At 38.3% G+C, this 22,668-nt stretch overlaps 1 protein-coding gene across 2 annotated transcripts in view; it reads right to left on the bottom strand.

Moving 5' to 3' along the window:
- Positions 1-22,668, bottom strand: part of LOC103101546 (neurotrophin receptor-interacting factor homolog) — a 44,430-nt gene that overhangs the window by 17,827 nt on the left and 3,935 nt on the right. The window lies entirely within an intron of this gene.

Below are 22,668 nucleotides of genomic sequence, written 5' to 3'. Positions count from 1 at the left end.
CTGTAACATCTCTCTCATGATCTGCAACTCCTGGCTGATCTTACCTCCCCTGATCCTTCTTCTAACCCCCTATTCTCTCCTGCCCTTTCTCCCACCCCACAACCAGTCACAACCCCAAAGAAATCACATTCTGCTACCATACCTTTTTCTACCCATGTTGCCTCAGCATCCCCACAGTCAATTTCTGAGGAATCACAGACACTGGATGACTACTATAAAGGTCTTTTCCCCTTAAGGTAAGTGCTCCAAATAGGACGTAATGAGGATGTGGTGACCCTAAGACACCATATTCCTTTCACTCCTCAAGAATTTAGAGAATTGAAATGTAATATACCTCCTTTTGAATGAGAACCTCTCGTGGTAACCAAGAAAATGGCTGATACTTTTTATCAATATGACCCATCCTATAAGGATGTTGAGAATTTTCTCAATGCTTATCTAATGAAATGTGAGAAAAATAAAATCATCTCTCATGTTAACAAGTTCTAGGGGTGTGGTGCAGCACACTGGCCAGCTCAGGATCCTGCATGGGATTATAACAGTACTGTGGACCAGTTGCAATTTCATCATTGTAGGGATGCCATTATAACAGCTATGTAAGAATGCTCCTCTTATCTCCAAATTATTGTAATTTCCCTTTTAAAACTGTAACATTTGTATATACCTGTATGTCAAGTTATAAGTTATGTTTCCATGATCCACTGGGGAGACTGGTCTTCCAAAGGATCACAGGGACATATGTATTGATTTAGAATCTTGAACCCTAGAGACTACAGTTCCCACAATCCCCTTTTCCTTTTCCTGTTTATGCATCTCCTTATGTGGATGGAGTTTTGAGTTTCCATTTCTGCCCATTTGGGATATGGGGCTGGTATCAGCATTAAGGAGAGGCCAGCTTCCCCTTTTCTCTGTTTTTTTTTTAATTTCTGTTTTTAATTTCTCTCTGCTCTAAGTGAATTTTAATAAATACTAATAAAATAATACTTGGATTATTGAATATTAATTTTAATCTTTACAGAGGCTACCGAAGGGGACAAGGAGAGAGGGTCTTTCTGGCCCCCCACAGGAAGGTGAAGAGCCATGGACACCAGAAGGCCAGCTTCCCCAGAGGCTGACCTGAACACACTGAGCAGGAGTTCATGAATATTTCTGGAAGCTCAGCAGGGCCAGAGACAGGAGCTCACAGAAGCCCTCTCTATGCCATGTAGGGCCACGCTTTGGGGGAGGGGGCTGCTCCCAGGGCTCTGGAAACAGGCTAGAGGCTGCCTCCTCAGTGCTTGGTGTCTGAATCACCATCCCTGGGGCACCTGTTGAATAACAGGGCCCTCCCTCCTCCTCCCCAGGGCCTTCCTGGGCCCTGCCCACCCCTGCTAGGCTACCAGCTGTCCCTAGTCCTCTCAGACTAAAGGAGGGATGAGGTTCTGGTCCTTGGGGAACTCGAGGGGTCTGACCTTCCCCTGGCCAACGGCCCCTCCTGGGTATGAAGTCTGAGGCTCCCGGTTGCCCTGTGTGAAGTTTGGATTTAGCTATTTCCTGATTTTAACAATGAAGATACTTAGTTTAACAAAATCAGGAATGTCTTGGGAACTCAAATTACTCCACCCTACTTAGACCGTACTTTAAGGGAAGATAACATTGTAATCTCCTGATTGAACAATGAAGGTACTTAACTCTTACCTTATTGTGAAGCTAGAACTTTAAGCTAAGTCTATTTTAAGATCTTAATACAAAAAGGTATTGTGACTATAAAGGTTAAATTAACCACAAAAAGGTTAAGTAACTCACAAAAGGTGAACTTAAAAAAGTGTTAAGTAACTCTAAAGATATAATCTAATCAAAGAAGATGAGAACTAAAAATAATGGGCATTTAGAGGAAGAGACACAAGAGGAAAGGTCTATATATTGGCTCATTTCCTCTCTCTGGTACCTTTGCGGCAGAGAGTTGGCTGATAGCAGCTAGCAGCATGCTGGGCCTTTTGGCATTTTAGCATGGCTACAAGCTATTGTCCAGTTCGGTGGTGAGTTTCTGCCTGAGCTTCCCTCCTTTACTTTTCCAACTTTATCATCTTAGAAGCCTCTAATCATCTTCAGAGACCTAGAGGCAGGAATTTTAAACTCCTCCTGGCACAGGCCAGGTAGGAGAAATCCTATATCCTCTTCCCTCCTTGCCCTTAAATTCCTTCCCTCTATATTAATTAAATTACCATAAATTTCCAGACTGGTGGGTATTTTATTTGGGATTTCCCCTGGCAGTCAATTAAATCTAGATTTTATTCACAACCCTAAAATTATCTTTACACCTGGCAGTGACACTCTCTCCTGTGACCTAGTCCAGGCCTGCAGGAATGACAAGTAGGGCCTCAGGGCAGGCTGGCAGAGAGGATTCTGGACCAGGAATCAGGCTTCACGTCCCATATGGGCCACTAAGTGGAGCTCAGGACTTACCTCAGTTTTGACATCTGGACACTAGGTAGGGGGGGATAATCAACTGTGACAACCTTGGCTACTCTCAGGAATATGATAATCCAAGACATTTCAGGAGGACTTATGGCCAAGAATGCCTCCAGAGAAACAATTGTGGGGGGTGGCAGAGCAAAGCATATAATTGTTACCTTTAGTTTATTTGGTTTCTAATTTGGGAGTATGGGTTTCATAGGATTATTCTCTGACAAAAATGAACAACACGAAAGTATATTTTGCATGATAAGACATGAATAACCCAGATCAAATTGCTCTCCAACCCCAAGAGCAGGGAGGGAAGGGAAGGGAGAGACTTTGGATTATATAACTTCAAAAACCTTATGTGGAAAGTTGTTATTACACGTAAAGAAAATTAAAAATCAAAAAGATGGATACACCCTTAGATAGATGGTGAGAGAGACAGATGGATGGGGATAATAGATAGTGTGTAATTAGAATTTTGTACCTTAGGACTCCATTTCCCAAAATCCCACTTTTGTTCATGTTACATCCTTACATTTTGGAGATGACATTTCTTTAACCCTGCCCCCCCCCCCTCTCTCTCTCTCTCTCTCTCTCTCTCTCTCTCTCTTCTCCCACCAACATGGTTGGAAAAACTTCTCTTTATTCAGGCTTTTACTTTTGTCATTTTATTTCCTCTACTTCAGGCAATTATTAATAAATCTTATAAAATATAATACCTGGAGTTATTGGATATTAATTTTAATCTTGCATTTCTGATGAGCCATGAAGGGATAGCATCCTTGATTTTTTTTTAAGAAAGCCTTTGAGTTAAAGGATAGGAAGCAGATAAATTTTGCTCCTGCTGATAAACTGCTTTTCACTGTGATTTTTTTTTTCACTTTTCACAGGCTTTCCACAAGCTACAACAGTTCATGCCATCACACCCCTCACTCCGACCGCGGCCTCCCTACCACTGCTATTTGACCATAGGTCTGAGAGCTGTGTGGAAGCACCTTCTTTTTTCCTGCTGCAAGGGTAAAATCCAAATCCTATTGGGCTACCACCCCCTACACCCACGTGGGTCTTCAGCCTGAGTTAGCTGCTTTTCAGCAGGGAAACAAAGAATGGCACAGTCAATCCACACTATCCTTCAAACCCCAGCCTGGCTAACCATTGAGGGCTTCCATGCTCTTGGCTATGGGGGGTGGAGACTGAGGCATCATGGGACCACTGGTTTTACCCCTAGTGGGGAGGGGAAGGAAGGTTACTATTCCAAACCTCTTAACTTTAGCCAGTACATACTAGGGTAGCACCACTTACAGACAGAAAGCAGAATTGGAAGCACACCCCATTCTATGAAAGAGTAGTGCATTACATCTTTATCACCCTATCCATGTCATTTATCTCCATCTCTGTTGTAGCAACAATGTTTCATTGACTATCTCCTTAGGCATCGCATCTGTTAGGTTCTATGGAAACATGTATCTTGAAAAATGATTGTGTGCCAAGAAAGTAGGTACTCATTGAACCTATAAAATAAACCAACCACTGTGCCATGGCAGAGCACAGTTTGATGTCTGACACGGGATTGAGCATGCAGTGCTTCTCATCCATTATTCAACTGAAATCTTCACACTTCGACAAAAGGACCCTCCCCCTCTGAGAGACTGCTGTATTGGCTCTCAAAGACCACAGAGATTCAAATTATGTGACCACAGCTACTCCTGTATACCATATACCATTTCTCATATATGAAGAACCATCCCTGAACAAAACAAGATCTGCATTTTCTAAAGGAATGTCAAGGAGATTTTCATATGGTTTTTCTGCCATAGTCACTAATGATTTGTGATTATGCAATGGTTCTCCTGTGAGCGGCAAATCTGGAAGCAGGGTAGCAGGACTGAGTGTTGTGCAGCATTTTAAAGTGATGTTTTCATTGCCTAATATTCATATCTTGTAAGCCTTTGGTCTGAAAATGCCTGTGATCTATGGCTTAATAGTAATGCTTCTACCTCATGAGGACACATTATAGTTAGTGGGCATCCCAACACTAAATCTGCAGATTTTGTTACTACCAGAGCTGTTGCAGTGAAACCTTGGAGGCATGATGGTGCTCCAGAAGCTACTGGGTGTGGAAGAGAGAAATTGGGAACTATGCAAAAGACAGAAGCAGTGGAGGCTGATGACCTGTCAGTCAAATGAAGGTTCTATTTGGAATGTTTCTGGGAAGAGCAGTTGGAAGGAAAGGAACAGACAGACTGAAGGGTTATGTCTTTTAACCTGGAAGACAGAAAGGAGTAGGGTTCTCTTGTGTTCTCTTGTGACTTTGAAGGCAGAAGAAAGAAGGACAAAAGTCAAGATATATCTCTGACTTACTCTGTTGATGATAGTTGACTGAACCTAAAGACCTATCAGACATTTCTCTCAATTTGAACAATATCCCAACGTCCTCAAACCTAAGGCTCACTGTAGTGTTAGGGAAATCCCCAACCCTCTTACCTCCATTCTCTATTTTTTCCTGTCTTCCCCAAATAAAATCTTATTTAAGAGAGAAGAAGATAAAGAGTATTTCATTTGAAACACCCTTAACTCACCCCTGAGTTGATCTAGAGAAATTAGAAGAAGAAGAAAGGAGGAGGGAAGCTGAAGAGGGGGAAAATGGGAGGAAGGGACGGTAGACAAAAAGAAGATAACTGCCTCATCTTTAGATATCAATTACCAATCAAATATAGTCCCATATTATGACTTATTACATGGGTCTAATTAACTGAATAATATGCAATTGCATGTTGAACAGGTCCTAAAGCTTGTGTTAAAACACCTCAGACTATTCCTCTTCATTCACGTACATTCAAAACTAATGATCTTTTGTAACCTGGGATGCCTAGAACAAGGGAGATAAAATTGCCCTTTTTGATTTAGTAAGTGCTACAAGTTGTTCTGCATCCAACTTAAGTGATTCAGTGACTGTATCTTTTGTCAATGCTATAAGTGGTTTGCTGATTTCCCCATAGAAAGGAATCCATTGCCTGCAAAATCCCATAGTTCCCAAAATTGCTCTCAGTTGTCTTTTAGTGGATGGGGCACTTAATTTTTGGATATCTTCAATCTGTTTAGGAGAAATGAAATGTTAACCTTCAGATAAAACAAATCCTAAATACTCTACTTTGGGGACACACCACTGAACCTTTGATTTTGAGGCTTTGTTTCCTCTCTTATGTAATTACAACAGGAGATATTTACTATCTTCTTAGCATGTTTTGGCATTTGGCAAGGTGAAGAGAAAATCACACACAAAATGTATTAAATGGCTCTCCTTAAACTCAATATTTGCTGAATCTTGTGTAAAAATTTGGGAAAATAAAGTTGGACTTTCTACATAACCCTGAGGCAGACTATGTTTCAGGAATCTACATGGATGGGTATTTTTAAAAGGCAGAAGAGAGATCTACTAATGTGAAATATTTTGTGATACTAGGAATACAGGAAATAATAGTTGATGGCTTTGGAACAACAGGATGTCTTTTGATAATGTAATTATTAATAGCTCTTAAATCTTGGACAACTAGATACACAGGTTTTCCATTTTTGTCTACTTTTGATTTTTTCATAAGCAAAATAGTTGTATTCAGATTTGCAGGGAATTAGTATTTTCTGTTTGATTAAAAAATTATCACTGGGATAATTCTCTCAAATGCTTCTTTTGATAATGGACATTGTGAAATAGACAAAGGTGAACAACCTCTACGTCTAATTTGACTTGGAACTGCTGGTTTAAGCAGACCTACATCAGTAGAAGATGTAGTCCAGAGAGATTCAGGTATATCTGTTGGTATTTTAAAGGTTGGAGTTTTATTCGCCTCCTGAGTATCTAAAAAAGAATACTGGAAATAAATTTAGAGTCTTCAGGTAGATCTAATGTAATATCACCATCCTGAGTACATATTATTGTGGATCTTAATTTACACAACAGATTTCTCCCAAATAAATTCATTGGGGAGTTAGACATTAGAAGGAACAAATGTTCCACAGATAAATGTCTCACAGATACCATTCGTGGTAAAAGCTTTTGGACTTCCAAAGGTGTTCCAGACACCCCAACAACATTAATAGAGCCAATAGAATTACAATTAGGATCAGGTGTACTCATTAGCACAGATCTTGATGCCCCCGTATCTAGAAGACATATATAAAATATTCTCTACTTTCAGGGTCAGTGCTATCTAGGGGAGAATGGACTGGGATGACTAGTGAAATTATACCTGTATCTAGAAAATCAAATGCTTCACTCTTTGATTCCAAAGTCCTTTCTCCCCTGGCAAACCTTCATTAAGGTCCATGTGCACCTCTCTTGAGATTCCTCTCATTGAGGAGGATTTATATTTTGGCTATTATATGGACATGCCCCATTATGGATAGATTGTAACAAGTCATTCGCCTCATTTTGGCTATTGATTCTATCATTCCCATAATTTCCAAAATGTCATATTGGAAATTGTTTCCATAGTCAAAAGCTTCTGGGTATGCATATTACTAGGGCTAATAGATACTGTAAACTTATACTGTAAATTTTGACCTTCAAGTAAAAAAAAATTAATATTGATTTCATGTGCTTCAAGTATCACCAAGGATAGGAAAAAGGGGGGGAATCAAATATCCTATTAAAAACATAAAGAGAAAAAAATAATTTAAAAAAAACATAATTTCACAGTTCACATTCCATGTGACAATGTGTTAGACAAGGAGAGGCACAATACAAAAGGTGCTCACTCAAAAATGAAATTTATATCACTCTTAACTTGGCAAGGATCCATAGTGTGAGAGTACATAATTTTTTCACCTGGTAAAAGCCTTTTAAAAACAGTAGTACAACAACTAACACAGATTCTATGAAGAACCAAGATCCCCAAAAGTATAAGAAACCATTTAAGGATAACTGCAAACAAAGCAGCTCCTTGCAGCCATGAGAGGTTCCATCAGCTATCATTAGGATTCACGTTGAGTTGCTGTGTGACATGTAAAAAAACCTTTGAAACTGTGAATATTTGTCACAAGTTCTATAGATTTAGTCAATCTTTCAACCTTGGCAAATATATTTTTAACAAAGTCTATTATTACCCTCATTCCAAAATTTGTTGGGAGAGAAACCCAGAAAAACCTCTGTACAGTTGATAAAAAGATACAAATATAATAAACCATTTTGAAGCTACTAGCTTTCACATGAAAAATCATCCCCACCTACTGGATGAGATTATAACACATCTAAGGGTAACTAAGTCCCTTGGGCACTTCCCTCCCTCTTGGTAGGAGACTGTAACAGAGTAACAGAACTGTCTCCAATACGTCCCACCCATTGTCACATGGAGCTGAGGACTAAAAAGGCATGTCTTACGTTACATTTACAGTAAATGCAGAGATGGGAAAATATAACAATGCCATTGCACTCTACTTCAACTACAAATGGACCCTTACCTCTTGTTACAAACAACTCAGAGGCAAGCAAATAATGATCAATTAGAGGTAGGGATGCTCCCAGATATCTGAAAATCACTTCTGAAGACCCATTAAAATCAATTGAGATGATTAGATAATAAAATTTTCCAAAACTTTCAAACAGGATGAAACTAGTTTGATGAAGTCCATCCATCATCATATGTGACAATTAACAAAGGCAAAAAAGGAACAAAATGCCATTCATGGGCTTTTTACAAAGATATTCATTAGTACAATCATAGGGGAGGTACAAATAAAGATAATGTAAGAGAAAATTTCAATTTTGATAACTCATGACATGGTTAACAGTAAATTATATACATCCTGTATTTAGAATTGTGTTATAGAGACTTCATTCTGGGGAGAGGAACAAAAAAAAAAAAATAGGGACACAAAGTTCTTCAATGTTATTGTGGAAGGTTTAAAAGTTGAGGAGGTTTAAAACAAAAAGCTAATGTAAGGAAACAGTAATTGTTGCACAGCAAGAGTATCAATAATGAATATGTATTTAGTGTAATAATTGTTATTAAAATTAATCATATTAATTTGTCATAAATATTATTAATAAGTAATAATATGCATTTATTATAATTACAGGTGGTGTTATTAATAATAACAATAAATAATTATCAATCATCAACAATAATAATTAGTAAATAATAATAGGAGTGACTAATAATAGTTATTTAAAATTGATAATTATTGTTATTGATGGTATTATTAATACTATTGTATTCTAAAATTATTCCTTAATATTGCATGTAATTAATTTGATTTAATGTTGGCTTTGTCCAATTTTAGAAATTTGGTTTTAACATAAATTCAATATTATTAATAGTCTATATTAATAATCCTTTTATTTAAATGTATTCAATTTAATAATTATTTTAGATCACTAGTAGCAGTAGCAAAGGTATTCTTTTCATTTTCCTGCAGTTTTAATTCTCGACAGTAGGTGGCACTATGAGGTATCTGGAATCAAAAGGTTGCAAAACTTTCTCCTTGCATTGTATGCGTGGGACCCCTAAGAGTTGAACACTCTTTTCTTATAATGACTGGATGCCCCACAAACTGGCTGGGGAGGGATTTACTATGCAAACTACAGGCCACAATAATTTGTGCTCCCGATGGCTCTTTATCACTGGAAGTACCTGAGGAATTTTTAAATTTACTCCCTCTACTTCTCTCAGAGAGCCAGGAGGTAAAAGAGCCTCCCACCTTTATAATACCTACAGATATACTAGTCTCTTTGGGCCACATCTTCTGATGTAGACTTACTTAAATCAGCTATCTCTGTCCAAATTAAAACTAAATCTAGCCCACCTCCTTCCCATTCCTCAGTATCCCCTATCAAAAGAGGCAATTGAGGATATTACCCCGGTAATAAACTCATTAGTTGACCAGGGAATCATAATTCCCTGTAAATCTGAATACAATACACCCATCCTGCCCGTTTAAAAAAAAAATGGGGGCCCAATGGGAAGCACTTCTATAGATTTGTACAAGACCTAAGAGCAGTAAACAATTATGTTATAAAGAGACACCCTGTAGTTTCTAATATAAATATTATTATTTCTTCCATTCCTAGCACAGCTACATACTTTACAGTAGTAGACTTGTGCTCTGCCTTCTTTTCCATACCTGTACATATTTTTGTCTTCACATGGAAGGGCTCTCGGAGTTCTTGGATTCATCTGCCTCCAAGTTAAATGGAAAGTCTAGGACTTTTTGCACAAATTTTAAGCCAAGACACTGACAATATAAGATTTTAAAAATAGAAAATTAATAAAATATGTAGATGATCTACTCTGGGCTTCAACAGATGATGAAGCATGCCAAGAGGATACTAAGCACCTCCTCCTAGAACTACATAAAAGAGGACACAAGATGTCAAAGGAAAAGGTTCAGTGGTGTCTCCCAAACATATAATACTTGGGATTTATTCTAACTGCTGGTGCCTGTGCAATTTCTCCTAAGCTCACAGAAAACATTCAAAAATTAAGTGCTCCTACCACTAAAAATCAATTAAGGGTGATTCTTGGAGCACCAGGATTTTGTCAGCAGGGGATCCCTTGTTATGGGGAGATCACTAAGCGCCTTGTATCACTTACAAAAAACTTGGTCCCTGAACAACTTAAATTAGAAAAGGAACACCTAACAGTTCTTTCTAATTGAAAACTGGCTATCATTTCTGCCCCTGCTCTAAGCATCCAAAATTATGTTAAACCATTTACCCTATATATACATGAACAAAAAGGGAGAGCTTTAGGGGTTCTGTAAACCTTAAAATTTTCTCAGACTTATGAATATTAGGGGTTTCCCCCATTGGGGAATCTTCTACTTAAAAAAATTCCCTAGCAGATGGTAAAAACTCTACTTGAGTGTGGGGGATCCTAGCTATGGGAGTGTCCCTGCTCCACCCTACTTAAGACTGCTTTAGGTCAGAAAACGGCTTGCTAAACAATGAAAGTACTTTGATCCATGCTTATGGAAGGGACAGGAAGTTCTTTGAGTTGTGACTGTTTTAGAATTGATACAATGGGATACTAAGTACCTATAAAGGTGGGGCAACTTGTAAACTACTTAAACCTAAAAGGGTGATAACTTATTCAGAGGTTTTTTCTTAATGAAATTTGTCAAAACAGCAGCATTTTTTCCTGACTTACTAAAGAGATTAAAACTACTCAGCTGTGAATTCAAAATGGGCGGTCCTTTAGAAACATCTACAGTGATTGGTAGATGTAAGGACTTAGGGGAGGTGACAGAGGAGATTTTGCCCTTAAAAATAAGAGCTCAGAGAAGAGCAAAAGATCTCGATTTCTGATGCTCATTCTGGAGGAGAGCTCCTTGTGGAACTCCTCTGAGGGGCTCTGTCCCTCTGGGGTAGGAGCTCTGGAGGCTCTTGAGAGAGAGGCCTTTTGAAACAATCTCTGGCTGGAAGACTTTTTGAGGAAAGACACTGGCCTGGTGTCACTAGTATCCTTGTTTAGTCAGACCTTGTAGTGAGTAAAAAAAAACTGACTGATTTCTCTTTTAAGACTCAGGTCTAGGCCAATTTGGCTTGAGGCCCTTCATACTTATTCCTTTCTTACTCTCTCTCTCTTTCTTTGATTACTCATTGTATTGTTAATTAAAATCTCTATAAAACCCAATTGACTTGGGTATTTGAATAACTGGGAATATTTCCCTGACGACCACCTTATATTTGATTTTTAAAACCCAAGACACTGTAGTGAAACATATTTCTGCGGTCAAATTTACTCACCCTCTCTTATATCTATCACAATTTATATCTTCCACTATTTTAATCACTACAGTTTAAGACCTCAACCATTTTAAATCTCACAGTTCTAAATCAATTATTGGGACCTGCTCAACGCCCAGTAGCCTATGATTCAGGCAAGCTAGATCTAGTAGCTGCTAAAGCACCACCATGCCTTAGAGGAGTATCTGCCACGAGATTAATAGTAACTAAATCAGCCAATCTGGTATTGGGATTCCATCTGACCATAATGTGCCCACACAAGGTTGATTCATTGTTATTAAGATATAGAACACAAGCATTTGCTGACCAAAGAACTACTAGGTATGAAATAACACTATTAAACAATGAACACATCACATTAAACACTGTGGAACACTTAATCCTGCAACCTTAATTCCTGATTTTCCAATTTCTAAGGAACCTTTACACTATTGTACATCTTTAGTGTCCACTGTTGATAAACCTCATAATGATTTACTGGAAACTGAATTAGATAATTCAGAAGTAAGATTATTTACAGATGGTTCTTCATTCATGAGAGATGGCATGCACTATACAGGAGCTGCAGTAGTTAATGAATTTGAAAATCTGTGGTCAGCTTCCTTACCCTCAAATGTAAGTGCACAATGTGCAGAACTTACAGCATTGAAGCATGCCAGTATCATTGCAAAGTCTAAAAGAGTCAAAATCAATACAGACTCTCACTACGCTTTTGTTATATGTCATGCTGTTGGCATGCTATGGCTCCAAAGAGGATTTTTAACCTCAACTGGAAAATCTACAGCTAAGGCAGAAATTATTAATGAAGTTCTTTCTGTTCTCCAGCTGCCCAAAGCCATGGCTGTAGTTCATTGCTCTGCAAATACAGGTGGCAATGGCGCTGTATCTAGGGGAAATGACCGAGCAGATTCCACTGCAAAGCTAGCAGCCATAAAAAAGCCTGAGTTAATTTTAACATTAACAACCACTAATGACTTAAATTTATCATTTTCCTATAATGAAAAGGAAGTGGAAAAATGGAAACAAAAATTTAAAGCAAAACAGATTAAGGGAGTATGGGTTTCATCTGAAGGAAAATCCTTGCTCCCCAGGAGTTTCTATCACCAAATTTGCTAATCTATTCATAAAAATGGTCATTTGGGCCCCCAGGGCATCGTGGACTTTGTTAAAAGAGTATGGATAGCCCCTGATATAATGACTATAGTCTCTAAAGTATGTACAGCCTACCCTACCTGCCAGACCTTTAATCAACACACCTTTTGTGGTAAAGCCTTTGGTGGACGTCCTCTTGCCTAAACACCATTTGAACATTTACAAAATGATTATATCTCTCTGCCGAAAGGTGGACAGTATAAATTTTGTCTGGTCATAGTTGATCAGCTGACCAGGTGGACTGAAGCATTCCCTACTACTCGGGCCACATCTGATTTTGTTGCCAAAGTCCTTTTAAATTATTCCACCCGAGACTTCGGGTCAAGATGGCGGCTTAAAAAGAGCTAAAGTTCAGATATCCAAAAGCCCTTCCTTACTGATCTCAAACTGTATGCTCCTAGGGCACCAAAATTCAAAACGAACAACAGGATAGACCGCGAGAACCCTCCTCCTGGACCTGGATCAAAAGGTACGGTCCCCCAAAAGCCAGAACCCTAGATCACTCGGTTCTAAGGGGTAGGCAGAAGGAAAGTCCCAGGACCCATTCCCCTCAACCCAGAGCTCTGAGGCTGAGGAAGCAGCGGGAACCTCAGAGCGGGCAAAAGGACCTTAGGGCCGGCTATTCTGAAGGCCTCATTTTGAAAACAACCTGAGCCAGTCGTGGGGGCACCCAACACAGAAGGCAGGGAAACAGAGAAAGACGGGGGTGGGGTGGAGCCTGTAGATCCCTGGCTGGATCCTTCCATCTGAGTCTCACAGAAGATCCCTGCGTCAGGGCACACTCAGTCCAACACAGCTGAAGTTAATCCTATCAGGAGCCCCCTGAGCTCCAGGAAGCCACAGCCCCTCCCCCCTCAGAGTGCAGGGTCTTCTGGCCGGCAAAGGCACTGAAATACCTTGCAGACAGTGCCAAGCCAGGCTCAGAGCAAGGAAGTAAGGCAATGGAGAAGCATCGGGAAGGAACTGGGAAGGGCAGTACACCAAAACACCAGCAAATTCCTGGCTTCCCAGGGAAGACAGAACAGCTGTGGAGAATGGACAATTTGCCTGGGTCTAAAGCCTCTGAACACCAGACAGATATAAGAAGAGCTAGTCCTCCCCACTCAGATAGAGATGGCAAACAGCACAGAAGCACAAAAGCCTCAAAACAATAAGAAAAACAAGAAGAAGGGGGCAACTTTGGACACATTTTATGGAGCAAAAATACAAAATACAGAGGAGATAGAAGAAGAAACACAAGCAAATGCTCCAAAAACTTCCAAAGGTAATGGAAACTCTCCACAAACACATGAAGAATTTTAATCAGAAATGATCAAAAAGATGGAAGCCTTCTGGCAGGGAAAGTGGGAAATAATGCAAAAGAATTTCACACAACTACAAAACCAGTTTGACCAAAATGAAAAGAAAAACCAGATTTAAAAGGTCAGAATCAGGCAACTGGAAGACAATGACCTTGAAAAGGAGCAAGAATCAATAAAGGAAAGCCAAAATATCAAGAAATTAGAAGAAAACATAAAATATCACACTGACAAGGTGACAGACTTGGAAAATAGTGGCAGAAGAGATAATTTAAGAATAATTGGACTACCAGAAAAGCCAGAAATAAACAGCAAACTCAACATCATGATACAAGATATAATCAAAGAAAATTGCCCAGAGATTCTAGAACAAGGGGGCAATACAGGCATTGAAAGAGTTCACAGAACACCCTCTACACTAAATCCCCAAAAGATAACTCCCAGGAATGTAATTGCCAAATTCCAAAGCTTTCAAGCAAAAGAAAAAATCTTACAAGAAGCTGGAAAAAGACAATTTAGATATAAAGGAATGCCAATCAGGGTCACACAAGACCTTGCAAGTTCCACTCTGAATGACTGTAAGGCATGGAACATGATTTTCAGAAAGGCAAGAGTGCTAGGTCTTCAACCAAGAATCAGCTCTCCAGCAAACATGACTATATACTTCCAAGGGAAAGTATGGGCATTCAACAAAATAGAAGATTTCCAAGTTTTTGCAAGAAAAGACCAGAGCTCTGTGGAAAGTTCGATATCGAAAAACAAAGACCATGGAATACCTGAAAAGGTAAATATGATGGAAAGGGAAAAGGAAAAAATTGTTATCTTTTCTTTTATTCAAACTCTCTTCTATAAGGACTACATTTATATCAATATATATATAAATATATGGAAAATGTAATGTGTAAATAAGGGGAAAAGAAAAATCAAATAGAATAATCTTTCTCACACAAAGATTCACACTGGAAGGGGAGGGGAAGAAAACTCTTATAAGAAGAAGAGGAAGAGAGTTTTTACTTAAACCTTACTCTCAGGGATGTATGGGGTGTATGGGGTGCTCAGGGAGGGGTAATATCTCTGGTATGGAGGGCTTGTCGTGCCCTTCTAGGGCAGCTCTCCAGCCACTGACCCTCACCTGACACTCAGCTCTCACTTGTGGCTCCCAGTAGCTGCTAGCATGCGGCAGTGGCCACACCCCGGGCAATGGCTTTGACAGGCCGACTAAAGCTTGTAAGGGTAGCCATCGGGTCGTCGTTGACCCCTGGTGAACTAGGGCTTTGCTCACCCAGCATGTGAAGACTGCTTCGGCGGAACAGGCGGAAGAAACCAAGAAGAAGTTTCAACGGCTGAGATGGCGAAGCAGCAAGGCACTGTGGAGTGCTTACGGCGTGATGGAGCACAGAAGACAACACGGCCATCCAATGAAGCTGAGGAAATCTCCAGGCATAACGACTTTTTGTGCCAATGGACCCAGGCTTCCAATGCCGAGAGAGTAGAACTGTCTCTGTGCATCGACTTTTTCACTTAAATCTTCATGCACAGGTGTCTTTGTGCACAAAAACGCACAAAGACAATCGTCATCCTCGGTTCGAGAGACAACCAACATAACATAACTCTCAGGGAAATCAACTCGGAGAGGAAAGAACATCCAGATCCACTAGGATCTTGAATTCTATCTTACCCAACAAGGGTAGGTAGAAGGGAAAACCAAAGGGGGGGGGGGGGGAGGGAACACAAAAAGGGAGGGAAGAAGAGGGGGCGGGGGAGGGAAAAAAGAGAGGGGATAGAAAGGGAAATATATCAAGGGAGGAGAAAAGGGGGACTGATTTAATGTAAATCACTGGATTAAAAGGTTAGAGCTAAAGAAGAAAGATTAGAATTAGGGAAGGATATCAAAATGCCAGGGAGTCCACAAGTGACAATCATAACTTTGAAAGTGAATGGGATGAACTCACCCATAAAACGTAGACAAATAGCAGAATGGGTTAGAATCCAAATCCCTACCATATGTTGTCTTCAAGAAACACACATGAGGTGGGTAGACACCCACAAGGTCAGAATTAAAGGATGGAATAAGACCTTCTGGGCCTCAAATGATAGAAAGAAGGAAGGAATTGCAATCATGATATCTGATAAAGCCAAAGCAAAAATAGACCTGATTAAAAGCGATAAGGAAGGTAATTATATTTTGTTAAAAGGGACTTTAGATGATGAGGAAATATCACTAATCAACATGTATGCACCAAATAAAATAGCACCCAAATTTCTAATGGAGAAACTAGGAGAATTGAAGGAAGAAATAGACAGTAAAACAATATTAGTGAGAGATTTGAACCAACCATTACCAAATTTAGATAAATCAAATTAAAAAATAAATAAGACAGAGGTAAAAGAAGTGAATGAAAACTTAGAAAAAAGAGTTAATAGAAATATGGAGAAAAATAAACAGGGACAAAAAGGAATATACCTTCTCAGCACCACATAGCACATTCACAAAGATTAACCATACAATAAGTCACAGAAACATGGCATACAAATGCAGAAAAGCAGATATAATAAATGCAGCCTTTTAAGATGACAAGGTAATAAAAATAATGATCAGTAATGGTACGTGGAAAATCAAATCAAAAATTAATTGGAAATTAAAGAATATGATACTCCACAATCGTTTACTTAAGAGAAGAAATCACAGAAACAATTAATAATTTCATCGAGGAAAATGACAAAGGCGAGACATCCTTTCAAACCTTTTGGGATGCAGCCAAAGCAGTAATCAGAGGTAAATTCATATCCCTGAGTGCATATATTAACAAACTAGGGAGAGCAGAGATCAATGAATTGGAAATGCAAATAAAAAAACTCGAAAATGAACAAATTAAAAACCCCCAAAAGAAAACCAAACTAGAGATCCTAAAAATTAAGGGAGAAATTAATAAAATAGAAAATGATAGAACTATTGATTTAATAAATAGGAATAGAACCTGGTACTTTGAAAAAACGAACAAAATAGACAAAGTACTAGTTAATCTAATTTGAAAAAGGAAAGAAGAAAAGCAAATTAACAACATCAAAGATGAAAAGGGAGACATCACCTCCAATGAATTAAGGCAATCATTAAAAACTACTTTTCCCAATTATATGGCAATAAATACACCAATCTAGGCAATACGGATGAATATATACAAAAATACAAACTGCCTAGATTAATAGAAGAAGAAATAGAATTCTTAAATAATCCCATATCAGAAAATGAAATCCAACAGGCCATCAAAGAACTCCCTAAGAAAAAATCCCCAGGGCCCAATGGATTCACAAGGGAATTCTATCAAACATTCAGAGAAGAGTTAATCCCAATAATATACAAACTATTTGACATAATAAGCAAAGAGGAAGTTATACCAAACTCCTTTTATGACACAAACATGGTACTGATTCCAAAACCAGGCAGGTCAAAAACAGAGAAAGAAAATTATAGACCAATCCCTCTAATGAATATAGATGCAAAAATCTAAAATAGGATACTAGCAAAAAGACTTCAGCAAGTGATCACAAGGGTCATCCACCATGATCAAGTAGGATTTATACCAGGGACGCAGGGCTGGTTCAATATTAGGAAAACCATTCACATAATCGACCATATCAACAAGCAAACTAGCAAGAACCACATGATTATCTCAATAGATGCAGAAAAAGCATTTGATAAAATACAACACCCATTCCTCTTAAAAACACTAGAAAGCATAGGAATAGTAGGGTCATTCCTAAAAATAATAAACAGTATATATCTAAAACCATCAGCTAATATCATCTGTAATGGGGATAAACTAGATGCATTCCCAATAAGATCAGGAGTGAAACAAGGATGCCCATTATCACCTCTACTATTTGACATTGTACTAGCAACACTAGCAGTAGCAATTAGAGAAGATAAAGGAATTGAAGGCATCAAAATAGGCAAGGAGGAGACCAAGTTATCACTCTTTGCGGATGACATGATGGTCTACTTAAAGAATCCTAGAGATTCAACCAAAAAGCTAATTGAAATAATCAACAACTTTAGCAAAGTTGCAGGATACAAAATAAACCCACATAAATCATCAGCTTTTCTATATATCTCCAACACAGCTCAGCAGCAAAAACTAGAAAGAGAAATCCCATTCAAAATCACCGTAGACAAAATAAAATACCTAGGAATCTATCTCCCAAGACAAACACAGGAACTATATGAACACAACTACAAAACACTTTCCACACAACTAAAACTAGACTTGAGCAATTGGAAGAACATTAACTGCTTGTGGGTAGGACGAGCCAATATAATAAAAATGACCATCCTACCCAAACTTATTTATCTATTTAGTGCCATACCCATTGAACTACCAAAATACTTCTTCACTGATTTAGAAAAAACCATAACAAAGTTCATTTGGAAGAACAAAGGATCAAGGATATTCAGGGAAATAATGAAAAAAAAAACACATATGATGGGGGCCTTGCAGTCCCTGACTTTAAACTATATTACAAAGCAGCAGTCATCAAAACAATTTGGTACTGGCTAACAAACAGAAAGGAAGATCAGTGGAATAGACTGGGGGAAAGCGACCTCAGCAAGACAGTATACGATAAACCCAAAGATCCCAGCTTTTGGGACAAAAATCCACTATTCGACAAAAACTGCTGGGAAAATTGGAAGACAGTGTGGGAGAGACTAGGAATAGATCAATACCTCACACCCTACACCAAGATAAATTCAAAATGGGTGAGTGACTTAAACATAAAGAAGGAAACCATAAGTAAATTGGGTAAACACAGAATAGTATACATGTCAGACCTTTGGGAGGGGAAAGGCTTTAAAACCAAGCAAGACATAGAAAGAATCACAAAATGTAAAATAAATAATTTTGACAAATCAAACTAAAAAGCTTTTGTACAAACAAAACCAATGTAACTAAAATCAGAAGGGAAACAACAAACTGGGAAAAAATCTTCATAGAAACCTCTGACAAAGGTTTAATTACTCATATTTATAAAGAGCTAAATCAATTGTACAAAAAATCAAGCCATTCTCCAATTGATAAATGGGCAAGGGACATGGATAGGCAGTTCTCAGATAAAGAAATCAAAACTATTAACAAGCACATGAAGAAGTGTTCTAAATCTCTTATAATCAGAGAGATGAAAATTAAAACAACTCTGAGGTATCACCTCACACCTAGCAGATTGGCTAACATGACAGCAAAGGAAAGTAATGAATACTGGAGGGGATGTGGCAAAATAGGGACATTAATTCATTGCTGGTGGAGTTGTGAACTGATCCTACCATTCTGGAGGGCAATTTGGAACTATGCCCAAAGGGCGACAAAAGAATATCTACCCTTTGATCCTGCCATAGCACTGCTGGGTCTGTACCCCAAAGAGATAATGGACAAAAAGACTTGTACAAGAATATTCATAGCTGCACTATTTGTGGTGGCCAAAAACTGGAAAACAAGGGGATGCCCATCAATTGGGGAATGGCTGAGCAAATTGTGGTATATGTTGGTGATGGAATACTATTGTGCTAAAAGGAATAATAAAGTGGAGGAGTTCCATGGAGACTGGAACAACCTCCAGGAAGTGATGCAGAGCAAGAGGAGCAGAACCAGGAGAACATTGTACACAGAGACTAATACACTGTGGTATAATCGAATGTAATGGACGTCTCCATTAATGGCGGTGTAATGTCCCTGAACAATTTGCTGGGATCCAGGAGAAAAAAAAACACTATTCAAGAGCAAAGGATAAACTATGGGAGTGGAAACACCGAGGAAAAGCAACTGCCAGAATACAGCGGTTGAGGGGACATGACAGAGGAGAGACTCTAAATGAACACTCTAATGCAAATATTATCAACAAAGCAATGGGTTCAAATCAAGAAAACATGTAATACCCAGTGGATTTATGCGTCGGCTATGGGGGGGAGGGGAGGAAAAGAAAATTATCTATGTCTTTAACAAATAATACTTGGAAATGATCAAATAAAATATATTTTTTTTTAAAAAATAGGCAAGGAGGAGACCAAGTTATCGCTCTTTGCAGATGACATGATGGTCTACTTAAAGAATCCTAGAGATTCAACCAAAAAGCTAATTGAAATAATCAACAACTTTAGCAAAGTTGCAGGATACAAAATAAACCCACATAAATCATCAGCTTTTCTATATATCTCCAACACAGCTCAGCAGCAAAAACTAGAAAGAGAAATCCCATTCAAAATCACCGTAGACAAAATAAAATACCTAGGAATCTATCTCCCGCGGTAAACACAGGAACTATATGAACACAACTATAAAACACTCTCCACACAACTAAAACTAGACTTGAGGAATTGGAAAACATTAACTGCTCATGGGTAGGACGAACCAATATAGTAAAAATGACCATCCTACCCAAACTTATCTATTTAGTGCCATACCCATTGAACTTCCAAAAATTTCTTTACTGATTTAGAAAAAGACCATAACAAAGTTCATTTGGAATAACAAAGGATCAAGGGTATCCAGGGAAATAATGAAAAAAAAAATACAAAGGAAAGGGGCCTTGCAGTCCCAGATCTCAAACTATATTACAAAGCAGCAGTCATCAAAACAATTTGGTACTATCTAAGAGACAGAAAGGAGGATCAGTGGAATAGACTTGGGGCAAGTGACCTCAGCAAGACAGTATATGATAAACCCAAAGATCCCAGCTTTTGGGTCAAAAATCCACAATTTAATAAAAATTGCTGGGAAAATTGGAAGACAGTGTGGGAGAGATTAGGTTTGGATCAACACCTCACACCCTACACCAAGATAAATTCAAAATGGGTGAATGACTTGAACATAAAGAAGGAAACTATAAGTAAATTAGGCAAACACAGAAAGTATACATGTCAAACCTTTGGGAAGGGAAAGACTTTAAAACCAAGCAAGACATAGAAAGAGTCACAAAATGTAAAATAAATAATTTTGACTACATCAAATTAAAAAGCTTTTGTACAAACAAAAACAATATAACTAAAATCAGAAGGGAAGCAACAAATTGGAAACAATCTTCATAAAAACCTCTGACAAAGGTTTAACTACTCAAATTTACAAAGAGCTAAATCAATTGTACAAAAAACCAAGCCATACTCCAATTGATAAATGGGCTAGGGACATGAATAGGCAGTTTTCAGATAAAGAAATCGAAACTATTAATAAGCACATGAAAAAGTATTCTAAATCTCTTATAATCAGAGATGCAAATCAAAACAATTCTGAGGTATCACCTCACACCTAGCAGATTGGCCAACATGACAGCAGAGGAAAGCAGTGAATGCTGGAGGGGATGTGGCAAAGTAGGGACATTAATTCATTGCTGGTGGAGTTGTGAATTGATCCGACCATTCTGGAGGGCAATTTGGAACTATGCCCAAAGGGTGATAAAAGACTGTCTGCCCTTTGATCCATCCATAGCACTGCTGAGTTTGTACCCCCAAAGAGATAATAAGGAAAAAGACTTGTACAAGAATATTCATAGCTGTACTCTTTGTGGTGGCCAAAACTTGGAAAATGAGGGAATGCCCTTCAATTGGAGAATGGCTGAACAAATTGTGGTATTATTGTGCTAAAAGGAATAATAAGGTGGAGGAATTCCATAGAGACTGGAACAACCTCCAGGAAGTGATGCAGAGTGAGAGGGGCAGAACCAGGAAAACATTGTACACAGAGAGTAATCCACTGTGGTACAAGAGAAGGTAATGGACTTCTCCATTTGGGTCAATGCAATGTCCCAGAACAACTTGCAGGGATCTAAAAAACACTATCCACAAGCAGAGGATAAACTGTGGGAGTAAAAACACCAATGAAAAGCAACTGCTTGACTACAGGGGCTGAGGGGAAATGACTGAGGAGAGACTCTAAATGAACACTCTAGTGCAAATACCAACAACATGGAAATGGGTTCAAATCAAGAACACATGTAAAACCCAGTAGAATCGTGCGTCGGCTATGGGAGAGGTGGTGGGAAGGGGGTAGGGGGAGGAAAAGAAAATGATAATTGTTTCCAATGAATAATGTTTGTAAATGACCAAATAAAATAATGTTTAAAAAAAATTATTCCGACCTTTGGCCTACCAGCACATATTGACTCGAATAGAGGAACTCATTTTACCATTTCAGTATTAGCACAAATGCATTCATGTTTGGGCATGTTTCATGCACCATATCATCCCCAGAGGTCCAGTAAAGTTGAATAAATGAATAAAGAACTTAAAAACATGATTGGAAAATTGTGCATGGAGACTCATTTGAAATGGCCTAAAATTCTACCTCTGGCCCTATTTTATTTATCTCAGAGGTGATTTACATATCTCACCATTTGAGATGCTATTTGGGCATCCACCTATTCAGGCACAACCATTTACCCCTGCCTATACCTCATTGTTAGGAGGGGATATAACCAGAGCTACATATATCAGACAATGACAAACAAAAATGCGAGAACACCATGACTCTGGAGCCGCTATTCAAGCAGGCCCTATAGAATGCTCGTTTCATATTTTAAACCCAGGTGATAGTGTGTATATAAAGAATTTCAAACACACTGGGTCGACTGAACTTGCTTATGATGGATGATTCCAAGTCCTATTAACTACACCAACAGCTATTAAAATTGGAAAGAACTCATGAATTCATTGTAGCCATGTAAAACGAGTACCCTCTGTTGATAATGAATAATTGACTATATTGATTGTATTTAACTATTGATTATGATAAGACTTCCTTATTGATAGGTCTGTAATGTTTTATTGCATTTTATTTTTGCCATACAGTATTTTATTTTTTTCTTTCTCTAATTTTTTGCATTTGAAGCACATGTAATTGTATTGAAAAGATTTTTCTTTTAACTATTTTGACTTTATCAATAAGCTAAGATATCTATTTGCTTAGCATAAAAATGTATACCCAAAAAGCTTTAGACTATGGAAACCTGCCATTTATTGATAAATATTATGGGACTATGATTAATGATTGT

Source organism: Monodelphis domestica, chromosome 4 (genome assembly GCF_027887165.1).
Source record: "Monodelphis domestica isolate mMonDom1 chromosome 4, mMonDom1.pri, whole genome shotgun sequence".
NCBI classification, from domain to species: domain Eukaryota; kingdom Metazoa; phylum Chordata; class Mammalia; order Didelphimorphia; family Didelphidae; genus Monodelphis; species Monodelphis domestica.
The sequence above is the reverse complement of the archived record's forward strand: the minus strand, read 5'-3'. Positions and strand labels throughout refer to the sequence as shown.